This window comes from Labrus bergylta, chromosome 13, assembly GCF_963930695.1.
Source record: "Labrus bergylta chromosome 13, fLabBer1.1, whole genome shotgun sequence".
Lineage (NCBI taxonomy): Eukaryota > Metazoa > Chordata > Actinopteri > Labriformes > Labridae > Labrus > Labrus bergylta.
In genome coordinates, this window is record NC_089207.1 from 6999640 (window position 1) to 7014639 (window position 15000).

Sequence of the window (15000 nt, forward strand, 5' to 3'; positions counted from 1 at the left end):
TGTTGCATTAAGGCACACAAGATTTAGGATTATTATAGTAGCCTAAGCAGTGATTGATTAAGATATAAGGGACAACTCGAAATTATGTTTTTATCACCACTTACTTGTTTTGAGGTAATCTTGAATGACAAATGAATAAATCAGCCATTGCAATGTTTCATGTAGAAATCATAACCCTGTGGGGCATACATATTTGATCCCCTCACATTCTCCATTGTAACTAATCATTAAAAAAAACAATCCTCCATTAGGAATCACAAAGGAACACTTACTAATTATATGAAAATTCATAATTATTACAATCAGTCCCTATATATGCTATAGATGATCCCCAATCAAAATTCAGTGTAAGCTACTTTGTAGGAAAGTAGAAGCAATGATAGACAAATAAAAAAAGAACTGCAGTGCATAGCAGGAGGTTACAGCGCCCCCTGCTGGCTGAAGCAGGTATTAAAAGCTTACAGCACCTGGGATTCCCAGGCGGTCTCCCATCCAAGTACTAACCAGGCCAGTTTTGAAAGAGGGAAGTTAATCTTCACGGAATCGGTTTGTTCAATGTGTTTATCAGACGTTTGAACGTTCAGTTTGCCCGCAAGTCGTGAAACAAGTCTTAAAAACAAGCTGCAAGTCTTTAGTTAACTCCCAGCGTCAAAGTATTGCTGAATCTAGTAAGATTAAGTGTAAGTCTATCCATAGGCCCACACGTTTGAGTAGAAAAGTAATAAAATCAACTAGGTCATAGTCACTTGCTCTAATTTTGGCGAGGTGTTACTTTAAACCTAAGTATGTATAAATAACCCTTTAACAACCTGTTCAATAGCTTACGGCCATACCACCCTGAACACGCCCGATCTCGTCCGATCTCGGAAGCTAAGCAGGGTCGGGCCTGGTTAGTACTTGGATGGGAGACCGCCTGGGAATACCAGGTGCTGTAAGCTTTTAATACCTCCTTTAGCCAGAAGAGGGCGCTGTTGCCTCACTAGTGGAGAAAGGACTGAGAGAAACAGGCCAGTGGAAAATGAAACATGATTTTATTTGGCAGTCTGTCCTCTCTTTTTTTTTTGTTGTTGCAATTTTCATCAATGTTTTCAGTGAGTATTAATACATATTACGCTCTCTGGAGGCTGTTTTCAAAGTTCAGTTTTACATTCAAAAAGTACATGTAGCCTACTTACGTAAGGACTACTGCATTAACATATTTTAATTACTTGTACTTAGGTTACTCTTTACTTCCCCACAACACTCTGGTAGCCATATTATACATTTGATTCAACTGGAAATATTCACCATCATTATAAATGTTTTCACATCAATAATAAACATTTACACCAAATCAGGAATTATTATAAATGATTACTATTAAGATTGAATTTAAAAAAAACCTGCAAACAAGTGATGCTTACTTATCAATCAATTGACGATTTTTCAGAAGTTGACCATTTTGCATCGTCACTTTTACTGTGGATTTATTAAGGTTTTCAATCCTGCAAACTTGTGAACAGTGAACAGCAGAAATAAGTTTAAATGTTGCATTAAGGCACACAAGATTTAGGATTATTATAGTAGCCTAAGCAGTGATTGATTAAGATACAAGGGACAACTCGAAATTATGTTTTTATCACCACTTACTTGTTTTGAGGTAATCTTGAATGACAAATGAATAAATCAGCCATTGCAATGTTTCATGTAGAAATCATAACCCTGTGGGGCATACATATTTGATCCCCTCACATTCTCCATTGTAACTAATCATTAAAAAAACAATCCTCCATTAGGAATCACAAAGGAACACTTACTAATTATATGAAAATTCATAATTATTACAATCAGTCCCTATATATGCTATAGATGATCCCCAATCAAAATTCAGTGTAAGCTACTTTGTAGGAAAGTAGAAGCAATGATAGACAAATAAAAAAAGAACTGCAGTGCATAGCAGGAGGTTACAGCGCCCCCTGCTGGCTGAAGCAGGTATTAAAAGCTTACAGCACCTGGGATTCCCAGGCGGTCTCCCATCCAAGTACTAACCAGGCCAGTTTTGAAAGAGGGAAGTTAATCTTCACGGAATCGGTTTGTTCAATGTGTTTATCAGACGTTTGAACGTTCAGTTTGCCCGCAAGTCGTGAAACAAGTCTTAAAAACAAGCTGCAAGTCTTTAGTTAACTCCCAGCGTCAAAGTATTGCTGAATCTAGTAAGATTAAGTGTAAGTCTATCCATAGGCCCACACGTTTGAGTAGAAAAGTAATAAAATCAACTAGGTCATAGTCACTTGCTCTAATTTTGGCGAGGTGTTACTTTAAACCTAAGTATGTATAAATAACCCTTTAACAACCTGTTCATTCGCTTACGGCCATACCACCCTGAACATGCCCGATCTCGTCCGATCTCGGAAGCTAAGCAGGGTCGGGCCTGGTTAGTACTTGGATGGGAGACCGCCTGGGAATACCAGGTGCTGTAAGCTTTTAATACCTCCTTTAGCCAGAAGAGGGCGCTGTTGCCTCACTAGTGGAGAAAGGACTGAGAGAAACAGGCCAGTGGAAAATGAAACATGATTTTATTTGGCAGTCTGTCCTCTCTTTTTTTTTTGTTCTTGCAATTTTCATCAATGTTTTCAGTGAGTATTAATACATATTACGCTCTCTGGAGGCTGTTTTCAAAGTTCAGTTTTACATTCAAAAAGTACATGTAGCCTACTTAAGTAAGGACTACTGCATTAACATATTTTAATTACTTGTACTTAGGTTACTCTTTACTTCCCCACAACACTCTGGTAGCCATATTATACATTTGATTCAACTGGAAATATTCACCATCATTATAAATGTTTTCACATCAATAATAAACATTTACACCAAATCAGGAATTATTATAAATGATTACTATTAAGATTGAATTTAAAAAAAACCTGCAAACAAGTGATGCTTACTTATCAATCAATATTTTTTCAGAATCAATTGACGATTTTTCAGAAGTTGACCATTTTGCATCGTCACTTTTACTGTGGATTTATTAAGGTTTTCAATACTGCAAACTTGTGAACAGTGAACAGCAGAAATAAGTTTAAATGTTGCATTAAGGCACACAAGATTTAGGATTATTATAGTAGCCTAAGCAGTGATTGATTAAGATATAAGGGACAACTCGAAATTATGTTTTTATCACCACTTACTTGTTTTGAGGTAATCTTGAATGACAAATGAATAAATCAGCCATTGCAATGTTTCATGTAGAAATCATAACCCTGTGGGGCATACATATTTGATCCCCTCACATTCTCCATTGTAACTAATCATTAAAAAAAACAATCCTCCATTAGGAATCACAAAGGAACACTTACTAATTATATGAAAATTCATAATTATTACAATCAGTCCCTATATATGCTATAGATGATCCCCAATCAAAATTCAGTGTAAGCTACTTTGTAGGAAAGTAGAAGCAATGATAGACAAATAAAAAAAGAACTGCAGTGCATAGCAGGAGGTTACAGTGCCCCCTGCTGGCTGAATCAGGTATTAAAAGCTTACAGCACCTGGGATTCCCAGGCGGTCTCCCATCCAAGTACTAACCAGGCCAGTTTTGAAAGAGGGAAGTTAATCTTCACGGAATCGGTTTGTTCAATGTGTTTATCAGACGTTTGAACGTTCAGTTTGCCCGCAAGTCGTGAAACAAGTCTTAAAAACAAGCTGCAAGTCTTTAGTTAACTCCCAGCGTCAAAGTATTGCTGAATCTAGTAAGATTAAGTGTAAGTCTATCCATAGGCCCACACGTTTGAGTAGAAAAGTAATAAAATCAACTAGGTCATAGTCACTTGCTCTAATTTTGGCGAGGTGTTACTTTAAACCTAAGTATGTATAAATAACCCTTTAACAACCTGTTCGTTCACTTACGGCCATACCACCCTGAACACGCCCGATCTCGTCCGATCTCGGAAGCTAAGCAGGGTCGGGCCTGGTTAGTACTTGGATGGGAGACCGCCTGGGAATACCAGGTGCTGTAAGCTTTTAATACCTCCTTTAGCCAGAAGAGGGCGCTGTTGCCTCACTAGTGGAGAAAGGACTGAGAGAAACAGGCCAGTGGAAAATGAAACATGATTTTATTTGGCAGTCTGTCCTCTCTTTTTTTTTTGTTGTTGCAATTTTCATCAATGTTTTCAGTGAGTATTAATACATATTACGCTCTCTGGAGGCTGTTTTCAAAGTTCAGTTTTACATTCAAAAAGTACATGTAGCCTACTTAAGTAAGGACTACTGCATTAACATATTTTAATTACTTGTACTTAGGTTACTCTTTACTTCCCCACAACACTCTGGTAGCCATATTATACATTTGATTCAACTGGAAATATTCACCATCATTATAAATGTTTTCACATCAATAATAAACATTTACACCAAATCAGGAATTATTATAAATGATTACTATTAAGATTGAATTTAAAAAAAACCTGCAAACAAGTGATGCTTACTTATCAATCAATATTTTTTCAGAATCAATTGACGATTTTTCAGAAGTTGACCATTTTGCATCGTCACTTTTACTGTGGATTTATTAAGGTTTTCAATACTGCAAACTTGTGAACAGTGAACAGCAGAAATAAGTTTAAATGTTGCATTAAGGCACACAAGATTTAGGATTATTATAGTAGCCTAAGCAGTGATTGATTAAGATATAAGGGACAACTCGAAATTATGTTTTTATCACCACTTACTTGTTTTGAGGTAATCTTGAATGACAAATGAATAAATCAGCCATTGCAATGTTTCATGTAGAAATCATAACCCTGTGGGGCATACATATTTGATCCCCTCACATTCTCCATTGTAACTAATCATTAAAAAAAACAATCCTCCATTAGGAATCACAAAGGAACACTTACTAATTATATGAAAATTCATAATTATTACAATCAGTCCCTATATATGCTATAGATGATCCCCAATCAAAATTCAGTGTAAGCTACTTTGTAGGAAAGTAGAAGCAATGATAGACAAATAAAAAAAGAACTGCAGTGCATAGCAGGAGGTTACAGCGCCCCCTGCTGGCTGAAGCAGGTATTAAAAGCTTACAGCACCTGGGATTCCCAGGCGGTCTCCCATCCAAGTACTAACCAGGCCAGTTTTGAAAGAGGGAAGTTAATCTTCACGGAATCGGTTTGTTCAATGTGTTTATCAGACGTTTGAACGTTCAGTTTGCCCGCAAGTCGTGAAACAAGTCTTAAAAACAAGCTGCAAGTCTTTAGTTAACTCCCAGCGTCAAAGTATTGCTGAATCTAGTAAGATTAAGTGTAAGTCTATCCATAGGCCCACACGTTTGAGTAGAAAAGTAATAAAATCAACTAGGTCATAGTCACTTGCTCTAATTTTGGCGAGGTGTTACTTTAAACCTAAGTATGTATAAATAACCCTTTAACAACCTGTTCATTTGCTTACGGCCATACCACCCTGAACACGCCCGATCTCGTCCGATCTCGGAAGCTAAGCAGGGTCGGGCCTGGTTAGTACTTGGATGGGAGACCGCCTGGGAATACCAGGTCCTGTAAGCTTTTAATACCTCCTTTAGCCAGAAGAGGGCGCTGTTGCCTCACTAGTGGAGAAAGGACTGAGAGAAACAGGCCAGTGGAAAATGAAACATGATTTTATTTGGCAGTCTGTCCTCTTTTTTTTTGTTGCAATTTTCATCAATGTTTTCAGTGAGTATTAATACATATTACGCTCTCTGGAGGCTGTTTTCAAAGTTCAGTTTTACATTCAAAAAGTACATGTAGCCTACTTACGTAAGGACTACTGCATTAACATATTTTAATTACTTGTACTTAGGTTACTCTTTACTTCCCCACAACACTCTGGTAGCCATATTATACATTTGATTCAACTGGAAATATTCACCATCATTATAAATGTTTTCACATCAATAATAAACATTTACACCAAATCAGGAATTATTATAAATGATTACTATTAAGATTGAATTTAAAAAAAACCTGCAAACAAGTGATGCTTACTTATCAATCAATATTTTTTCAGAATCAATTGACGATTTTTCAGAAGTTGACCATTTTGCATCGTCACTTTTACTGTGGATTTATTAAGGTTTTCAATACTGCAAACTTGTGAACAGTGAACAGCAGAAATAAGTTTAAATGTTGCATTAAGGCACACAAGATTTAGGATTATTATAGTAGCCTAAGCAGTGATTGATTAAGATATAAGGGACAACTCGAAATTATGTTTTTATCACCACTTACTTGTTTTGAGGTAATCTTGAATGACAAATGAATAAATCAGCCATTGCAATGTTTCATGTAGAAATCATAACCCTGTGGGGCATACATATTTGATCCCCTCACATTCTCCATTGTAACTAATCATTAAAAAAAACAATCCTCCATTAGGAATCACAAAGGAACACTTACTAATTATATGAAAATTCATAATTATTACAATCAGTCCCTATATATGCTATAGATGATCCCCAATCAAAATTCAGTGTAAGCTACTTTGTAGGAAAGTAGAAGCAATGATAGACAAATAAAAAAAGAACTGCAGTGCATAGCAGGAGGTTACAGCGCCCCCTGCTGGCTGAAGCAGGTATTAAAAGCTTACAGCACCTGGGATTCCCAGGCGGTCTCCCATCCAAGTACTAACCAGGCCAGTTTTGAAAGAGGGAAGTTAATCTTCACGGAATCGGTTTGTTCAATGTGTTTATCAGACGTTTGAACGTTCAGTTTGCCCGCAAGTCGTGAAACAAGTCTTAAAAACAAGCTGCAAGTCTTTAGTTAACTCCCAGCGTCAAAGTATTGCTGAATCTAGTAAGATTAAGTGTAAGTCTATCCATAGGCCCACACGTTTGAGTAGAAAAGTAATAAAATCAACTAGGTCATAGTCACTTGCTCTAATTTTGGCGAGGTGTTACTTTAAACCTAAGTATGTATAAATAACCCTTTAACAACCTGTTCATTCGCTTACGGCCATACCACCCTGAACACGCCCGATCTCGTCCGATCTCGGAAGCTAAGCAGGGTTGGGCCTGGTTAGTACTTGGATGGGAGACCGCCTGGGAATACCAGGTGCTGTAAGCTTTTAATACCTCCTTTAGCCAGAAGAGGGCGCTGTTGCCTCACTAGTGGAGAAAGGACTGAGAGAAACAGGCCAGTGGAAAATGAAACATGATTTTATTTGGCAGTCTGTCCTCTCTTTTTTTTTTGTTGTTGCAATTTTCATCAATGTTTTCAGTGAGTATTAATACATATTACGCTCTCTGGAGGCTGTTTTCAAAGTTCAGTTTTACATTCAAAAAGTACATGTAGCCTACTTAAGTAAGGACTACTGCATTAACATATTTTAATTACTTGTACTTAGGTTACTCTTTACTTCCCCACAACACTCTGGTAGCCATATTATACATTTGATTCAACTGGAAATATTCACCATCATTATAAATGTTTTCACATCAATAATAAACATTTACACCAAATCAGGAATTATTATAAATGATTACTATTAAGATTGAATTTAAAAAAAACCTGCAAACAAGTGATGCTTACTTATCAATCAATATTTTTTCAGAATCAATTGACGATTTTTCAGAAGTTGACCATTTTGCATCGTCACTTTTACTGTGGATTTATTAAGGTTTTCAATACTGCAAACTTGTGAACAGTGAACAGCAGAAATAAGTTTAAATGTTGCATTAAGGCACACAAGATTTAGGATTATTATAGTAGCCTAAGCAGTGATTGATTAAGATATAAGGGACAACTCGAAATTATGTTTTTATCACCACTTACTTGTTTTGAGGTAATCTTGAATGACAAATGAATAAATCAGCCATTGCAATGTTTCATGTAGAAATCATAACCCTGTGGGGCATACATATTTGATCCCCTCACATTCTCCATTGTAACTAATCATTAAAAAAAACAATCCTCCATTAGGAATCACAAAGGAACACTTACTAATTATATGAAAATTCATAATTATTACAATCAGTCCCTATATATGCTATAGATGATCCCCAATCAAAATTCAGTGTAAGCTACTTTGTAGGAAAGTAGAAGCAATGATAGACAAATAAAAAAAGAACTGCAGTGCATAGCAGGAGGTTACAGCGCCCCCTGCTGGCTGAAGCAGGTATTAAAAGCTTACAGCACCTGGGATTCCCAGGCGGTCTCCCATCCAAGTACTAACCAGGCCAGTTTTGAAAGAGGGAAGTTAATCTTCACGGAATCGGTTTGTTCAATGTGTTTATCAGACGTTTGAACGTTCAGTTTGCCCGCAAGTCGTGAAACAAGTCTTAAAAACAAGCTGCAAGTCTTTAGTTAACTCCCAGCGTCAAAGTATTGCTGAATCTAGTAAGATTAAGTGTAAGTCTATCCATAGGCCCACACGTTTGAGTAGAAAAGTAATAAAATCAACTAGGTCATAGTCACTTGCTCTAATTTTGGCGAGGTGTTACTTTAAACCTAAGTATGTATAAATAACCCTTTAACAACCTGTTCATTCGCTTACGGCCATACCACCCTGAACACGCCCGATCTCGTCCGATCTCGGAAGCTAAGCAGGGTCGGGCCTGGTTAGTACTTGGATGGGAGACCGCCTGGGAATACCAGGTGCTGTAAGCTTTTAATACCTCCTTTAGCCAGAAGAGGGCGCTGTTGCCTCACTAGTGGAGAAAGGACTGAGAGAAACAGGCCAGTGGAAAATGAAACATGATTTTATTTGGCAGTCTGTCCTCTCTTTTTTTTTTGTTCTTGCAATTTTCATCAATGTTTTCAGTGAGTATTAATACATATTACGCTCTCTGGAGGCTGTTTTCAAAGTTCAGTTTTACATTCAAAAAGTACATGTAGCCTACTTAAGTAAGGACTACTGCATTAACATATTTTAATTACTTGTACTTAGGTTACTCTTTACTTCCCCACAACACTCTGGTAGCCATATTATACATTTGATTCAACTGGAAATATTCACCATCATTATAAATGTTTTCACATCAATAATAAACATTTACACCAAATTTAGGAATTATTATAAATGATTACTATTAAGATTGAATTTAAAAAAAACCTGCAAACAAGTGATGCTTACTTATCAATCAATATTTTTTCAGAATCAATTGACGATTTTTCAGAAGTTGACCATTTTGCATCGTCACTTTTACTGTGGATTTATTAAGGTTTTCAATACTGCAAACTTGTGAACAGTGGACAGCAGAAATAAGTTTAAATGTTGCATTAAGGCACACAAGATTTAGGATTATTATAGTAGCCTAAGCAGTGATTGATTAAGATATAAGGGACAACTCGAAATTATGTTTTTATCACCACTTACTTGTTTTGAGGTAATCTTGAATGACAAATGAATAAATCAGCCATTGCAATGTTTCATGTAGAAATCATAACCCTGTGGGGCATACATATTTGATCCCCTCACATTCTCCATTGTAACTAATCATTAAAAAAAACAATCCTCCATTAGGAATCACAAAGGAACACTTACTAATTATATGAAAATTCATAATTATTACAATCAGTCCCTATATATGCTATAGATGATCCCCAATCAAAATTCAGTGTAAGCTACTTTGTAGGAAAGTAGAAGCAATGATAGACAAATAAAAAAAGAACTGCAGTGCATAGCAGGAGGTTACAGCGCCCCCTGCTGGCTGAAGCAGGTATTAAAAGCTTACAGCACCTGGGATTCCCAGGCGGTCTCCCATCCAAGTACTAACCAGGCCAGTTTTGAAAGAGGGAAGTTAATCTTCACGGAATCGGTTTGTTCAATGTGTTTATCAGACGTTTGAACGTTCAGTTTGCCCGCAAGTCGTGAAACAAGTCTTAAAAACAAGCTGCAAGTCTTTAGTTAACTCCCAGCGTCAAAGTATTGCTGAATCTAGTAAGATTAAGTGTAAGTCTATCCATAGGCCCACACGTTTGAGTAGAAAAGTAATAAAATCAACTAGGTCATAGTCACTTGCTCTAATTTTGGCGAGGTGTTACTTTAAACCTAAGTATGTATAAATAACCCTTTAACAACCTGTTCATTCGCTTACGGCCATACCACCCTGAACACGCCCGATCTCGTCCGATCTCGGAAGCTAAGCAGGGTCTGGCCTGGTTAGTACTTGGATGGGAGACCGCCTGGGAATACCAGGTGCTGTAAGCTTTTAATACCTCCTTTAGCCAGAAGAGGGCGCTGTTGCCTCACTAGTGGAGAAAGGACTGAGAGAAACAGGCCAGTGGAAAATGAAACATGATTTTATTTGGCAGTCTGTCCTCTCTTTTTTTTTTGTTGTTGCAATTTTCATCAATGTTTTCAGTGAGTATTAATACATATTACGCTCTCTGGAGGCTGTTTTCAAAGTTCAGTTTTACATTCAAAAAGTACATGTAGCCTACTTAAGTAAGGACTACTGCATTAACATATTTTAATTACTTGTACTTAGGTTACTCTTTACTTCCCCACAACACTCTGGTAGCCATATTATACATTTGATTCAACTGGAAATATTCACCATCATTATAAATGTTTTCACATCAATAATAAACATTTACACCAAATCAGGAATTATTATAAATGATTACTATTAAGATTGAATTTAAAAAAAACCTGCAAACAAGTGATGCTTACTTATCAATCAATTGACGATTTTTCAGAAGTTGACCATTTTGCATCGTCACTTTTACTGTGGATTTATTAAGGTTTTCAATCCTGCAAACTTGTGAACAGTGAACAGCAGAAATAAGTTTAAATGTTGCATTAAGGCACACAAGATTTAGGATTATTATAGTAGCCTAAGCAGTGATTGATTAAGATATAAGGGACAACTCGAAATTATGTTTTTATCACCACTTACTTGTTTTGAGGTAATCTTGAATGACAAATGAATAAATCAGCCATTGCAATGTTTCATGTAGAAATCATAACCCTGTGGGGCATACATATTTGATCCCCTCACATTCTCCATTGTAACTAATCATTAAAAAAAACAATCCTCCATTAGGAATCACAAAGGAACACTTACTAATTATATGAAAATTCATAATTATTACAATCAGTCCCTATATATGCTATAGATGATCCCCAATCAAAATTCAGTGTAAGCTACTTTGTAGGAAAGTAGAAGCAATGATAGACAAATAAAAAAAGAACTGCAGTGCATAGCAGGAGGTTACAGCGCCCCCTGCTGGCTGAAGCAGGTATTAAAAGCTTACAGCACCTGGGATTCCCAGGCGGTCTCCCATCCAAGTACTAACCAGGCCAGTTTTGAAAGAGGGAAGTTAATCTTCACGGAATCGGTTTGTTCAATGTGTTTATCAGACGTTTGAACGTTCAGTTTGCCCGCAAGTCGTGAAACAAGTCTTAAAAACAAGCTGCAAGTCTTTAGTTAACTCCCAGCGTCAAAGTATTGCTGAATCTAGTAAGATTAAGTGTAAGTCTATCCATAGGCCCACACGTTTGAGTAGAAAAGTAATAAAATCAACTAGGTCATAGTCACTTGCTCTAATTTTGGCGAGGTGTTACTTTAAACCTAAGTATGTATAAATAACCCTTTAACAACCTGTTCATTCACTTACGGCCATACCACCCTGAACACGCCCGATCTCGTCCGATCTCGGAAGCTAAGCAGGGTCGGGCCTGGTTAGTACTTGGATGGGAGACCGCCTGGGAATACCAGGTGCTGTAAGCTTTTAATACCTCCTTTAGCCAGAAGAGGGCGCTGTTGCCTCACTAGTGGAGAAAGGACTGAGAGAAACAGGCCAGTGGAAAATGAAACATGATTTTATTTGGCAGTCTGTCCTCTTTTTTTTTGTTGCAATTTTCATCAATGTTTTCAGTGAGTATTAATACATATTACGCTCTCTGGAGGCTGTTTTCAAAGTTCAGTTTTACATTCAAAAAGTACATGTAGCCTACTTACGTAAGGACTACTGCATTAACATATTTTAATTACTTGTACTTAGGTTACTCTTTACTTCCCCACAACACTCTGGTAGCCATATTATACATTTGATTCAACTGGAAATATTCACCATCATTATAAATGTTTTCACATCAATAATAAACATTTACACCAAATCAGGAATTATTATAAATGATTACTATTAAGATTGAATTTAAAAAAAACCTGCAAACAAGTGATGCTTACTTATCAATCAATATTTTTTCAGAATCAATTGACGATTTTTCAGAAGTTGACCATTTTGCATCGTCACTTTTACTGTGGATTTATTAAGGTTTTCAATACTGCAAACTTGTGAACAGTGAACAGCAGAAATAAGTTTAAATGTTGCATTAAGGCACACAAGATTTAGGATTATTATAGTAGCCTAAGCAGTGATTGATTAAGATATAAGGGACAACTCGAAATTATGTTTTTATCACCACTTACTTGTTTTGAGGTAATCTTGAATGACAAATGAATAAATCAGCCATTGCAATGTTTCATGTAGAAATCATAACCCTGTGGGGCATACATATTTGATCCCCTCACATTCTCCATTGTAACTAATCATTAAAAAAAACAATCCTCCATTAGGAATCACAAAGGAACACTTACTAATTATATGAAAATTCATAATTATTACAATCAGTCCCTATATATGCTATAGATGATCCCCAATCAAAATTCAGTGTAAGCTACTTTGTAGGAAAGTAGAAGCAATGATAGACAAATAAAAAAAGAACTGCAGTGCATAGCAGGAGGTTACAGCGCCCCCTGCTGGCTGAAGCAGGTATTAAAAGCTTACAGCACCTGGGATTCCCAGGCGGTCTCCCATCCAAGTACTAACCAGGCCAGTTTTGAAAGAGGGAAGTTAATCTTCACGGAATCGGTTTGTTCAATGTGTTTATCAGACGTTTGAACGTTCAGTTTGCCCGCAAGTCGTGAAACAAGTCTTAAAAACAAGCTGCAAGTCTTTAGTTAACTCCCAGCGTCAAAGTATTGCTGAATCTAGTAAGATTAAGTGTAAGTCTATCCATAGGCCCACACGTTTGAGTAGAAAAGTAATAAAATCAACTAGGTCATAGTCACTTGCTCTAATTTTGGCGAGGTGTTACTTTAAACCTAAGTATGTATAAATAACCCTTTAACAACCTGTTCATTCGCTTACGGCCATACCACCCTGAACACGCCCGATCTCGTCCGATCTCGGAAGCTAAGCAGGGTCGGGCCTGGTTAGTACTTGGATGGGAGACCGCCTGGGAATACCAGGTGCTGTAAGCTTTTAATACCTCCTTTAGCCAGAAGAGGGCGCTGTTGCCTCACTAGTGGAGAAAGGACTGAGAGAAACAGGCCAGTGGAAAATGAAACATGATTTTATTTGGCAGTCTGTCCTCTTTTTTTTTGTTGCAATTTTCATCAATGTTTTCAGTGAGTATTAATACATATTACGCTCTCTGGAGGCTGTTTTCAAAGTTCAGTTTTACATTCAAAAAGTACATGTAGCCTACTTACGTAAGGACTACTGCATTAACATATTTTAATTACTTGTACTTAGGTTACTCTTTACTTCCCCACAACACTCTGGTAGCCATATTATACATTTGATTCAACTGGAAATATTCACCATCATTATAAATGTTTTCACATCAATAATAAACATTTACACCAAATCAGGAATTATTATAAATGATTACTATTAAGATTGAATTTAAAAAAAACCTGCAAACAAGTGATGCTTACTTATCAATCAATATTTTTTCAGAATCAATTGACGATTTTTCAGAAGTTGACCATTTTGCATCGTCACTTTTACTGTGGATTTATTAAGGTTTTCAATACTGCAAACTTGTGAACAGTGAACAGCAGAAATAAGTTTAAATGTTGCATTAAGGCACACAAGATTTAGGATTATTATAGTAGCCTAAGCAGTGATTGATTAAGATATAAGGGACAACTCGAAATTATGTTTTTATCACCACTTACTTGTTTTGAGGTAATCTTGAATGACAAATGAATAAATCAGCCATTGCAATGTTTCATGTAGAAATCATAACCCTGTGGGGCATACATATTTGATCCCCTCACATTCTCCATTGTAACTAATCATTAAAAAAAACAATCCTCCATTAGGAATCACAAAGGAACACTTACTAATTATATGAAAATTCATAATTATTACAATCAGTCCCTATATATGCTATAGATGATCCCCAATCAAAATTCAGTGTAAGCTACTTTGTAGGAAAGTAGAAGCAATGATAGACAAATAAAAAAAGAACTGCAGTGCATAGCAGGAGGTTACAGCGCCCCCTGCTGGCTGAAGCAGGTATTAAAAGCTTACAGCACCTGGGATTCCCAGGCGGTCTCCCATCCAAGTACTAACCAGGCCAGTTTTGAAAGAGGGAAGTTAATCTTCACGGAATCGGTTTGTTCAATGTGTTTATCAGACGTTTGAACGTTCAGTTTGCCCGCAAGTCGTGAAACAAGTCTTAAAAACAAGCTGCAAGTCTTTAGTTAACTCCCAGCGTCAAAGTATTGCTGAATCTAGTAAGATTAAGTGTAAGTCTATCCATAGGCCCACACGTTTGAGTAGAAAAGTAATAAAATCAACTAGGTCATAGTCACTTGCTCTAATTTTGGCGAGGTGTTACTTTAAACCTAAGTATGTATAAATAACCCTTTAACAACCTGTTCATTCGCTTACGGCCATACCACCCTGAACACGCCCGATCTCGTCCGATCTCGGAAGCTAAGCAGGGTCGGGCCTGGTTAGTACTTGGATGGGAGACCGCCTGGGAATACCAGGTGCTGTAAGCTTTTAATACCTCCTTTAGCCAGAAGAGGGCGCTGTTGCCTCACTAGTGGAGAAAGGACTGAGAGAAACAGGCCAGTGGAAAATGAAACATGATTTTATTTGGCAGTCTGTCCTCTTTTTTTTTGTTGCAATTTTCATCAATGTTTTCAGTGAGTATTAATACATATTACGCTCTCTGGAGGCTGTTTTCAAAGTTCAGTTTTACATTCAAAAAGTACATGTAGCCTACTTACGTAAG

General features: G+C 36.9%; 10 non-coding genes across 10 annotated transcripts; all 10 read left to right on the forward strand.

The window, feature by feature from the left end:
* The first annotated feature begins 819 nt into the window (after positions 1 to 819).
* LOC136181405 (5S ribosomal RNA) lies at positions 820 to 938 on the forward strand. The gene has a single exon (XR_010667753.1). It is a non-coding gene; the product is annotated as a 5S ribosomal RNA (ribosomal RNA).
* Positions 939 to 2343: 1405 nt separating this feature from the next.
* Positions 2344 to 2462, forward strand: LOC136181402 (5S ribosomal RNA). Its single transcript, XR_010667750.1, has one exon. It is a non-coding gene; the product is annotated as a 5S ribosomal RNA (ribosomal RNA).
* A 1423-nt stretch (positions 2463 to 3885) lies between these two features.
* On the forward strand, positions 3886 to 4004 carry LOC136181445 (5S ribosomal RNA). The gene has a single exon (XR_010667792.1). It is a non-coding gene; the product is annotated as a 5S ribosomal RNA (ribosomal RNA).
* A 1423-nt stretch (positions 4005 to 5427) lies between these two features.
* Positions 5428 to 5546, forward strand: LOC136181692 (5S ribosomal RNA). Its single transcript, XR_010668039.1, has one exon. It is a non-coding gene; the product is annotated as a 5S ribosomal RNA (ribosomal RNA).
* Positions 5547 to 6963: 1417 nt separating this feature from the next.
* Positions 6964 to 7082, forward strand: LOC136182003 (5S ribosomal RNA). Its single transcript, XR_010668321.1, has one exon. It is a non-coding gene; the product is annotated as a 5S ribosomal RNA (ribosomal RNA).
* A 1423-nt stretch (positions 7083 to 8505) lies between these two features.
* On the forward strand, positions 8506 to 8624 carry LOC136181416 (5S ribosomal RNA). Its single transcript, XR_010667764.1, has one exon. It is a non-coding gene; the product is annotated as a 5S ribosomal RNA (ribosomal RNA).
* Positions 8625 to 10048: 1424 nt separating this feature from the next.
* On the forward strand, positions 10049 to 10167 carry LOC136181702 (5S ribosomal RNA). The gene has a single exon (XR_010668049.1). It is a non-coding gene; the product is annotated as a 5S ribosomal RNA (ribosomal RNA).
* A 1406-nt stretch (positions 10168 to 11573) lies between these two features.
* On the forward strand, positions 11574 to 11692 carry LOC136181446 (5S ribosomal RNA). The gene has a single exon (XR_010667793.1). It is a non-coding gene; the product is annotated as a 5S ribosomal RNA (ribosomal RNA).
* A 1417-nt stretch (positions 11693 to 13109) lies between these two features.
* On the forward strand, positions 13110 to 13228 carry LOC136181427 (5S ribosomal RNA). The gene has a single exon (XR_010667775.1). It is a non-coding gene; the product is annotated as a 5S ribosomal RNA (ribosomal RNA).
* A 1417-nt stretch (positions 13229 to 14645) lies between these two features.
* On the forward strand, positions 14646 to 14764 carry LOC136181438 (5S ribosomal RNA). The gene has a single exon (XR_010667786.1). It is a non-coding gene; the product is annotated as a 5S ribosomal RNA (ribosomal RNA).
* The last annotated feature ends 236 nt before the right edge of the window (positions 14765 to 15000 follow it).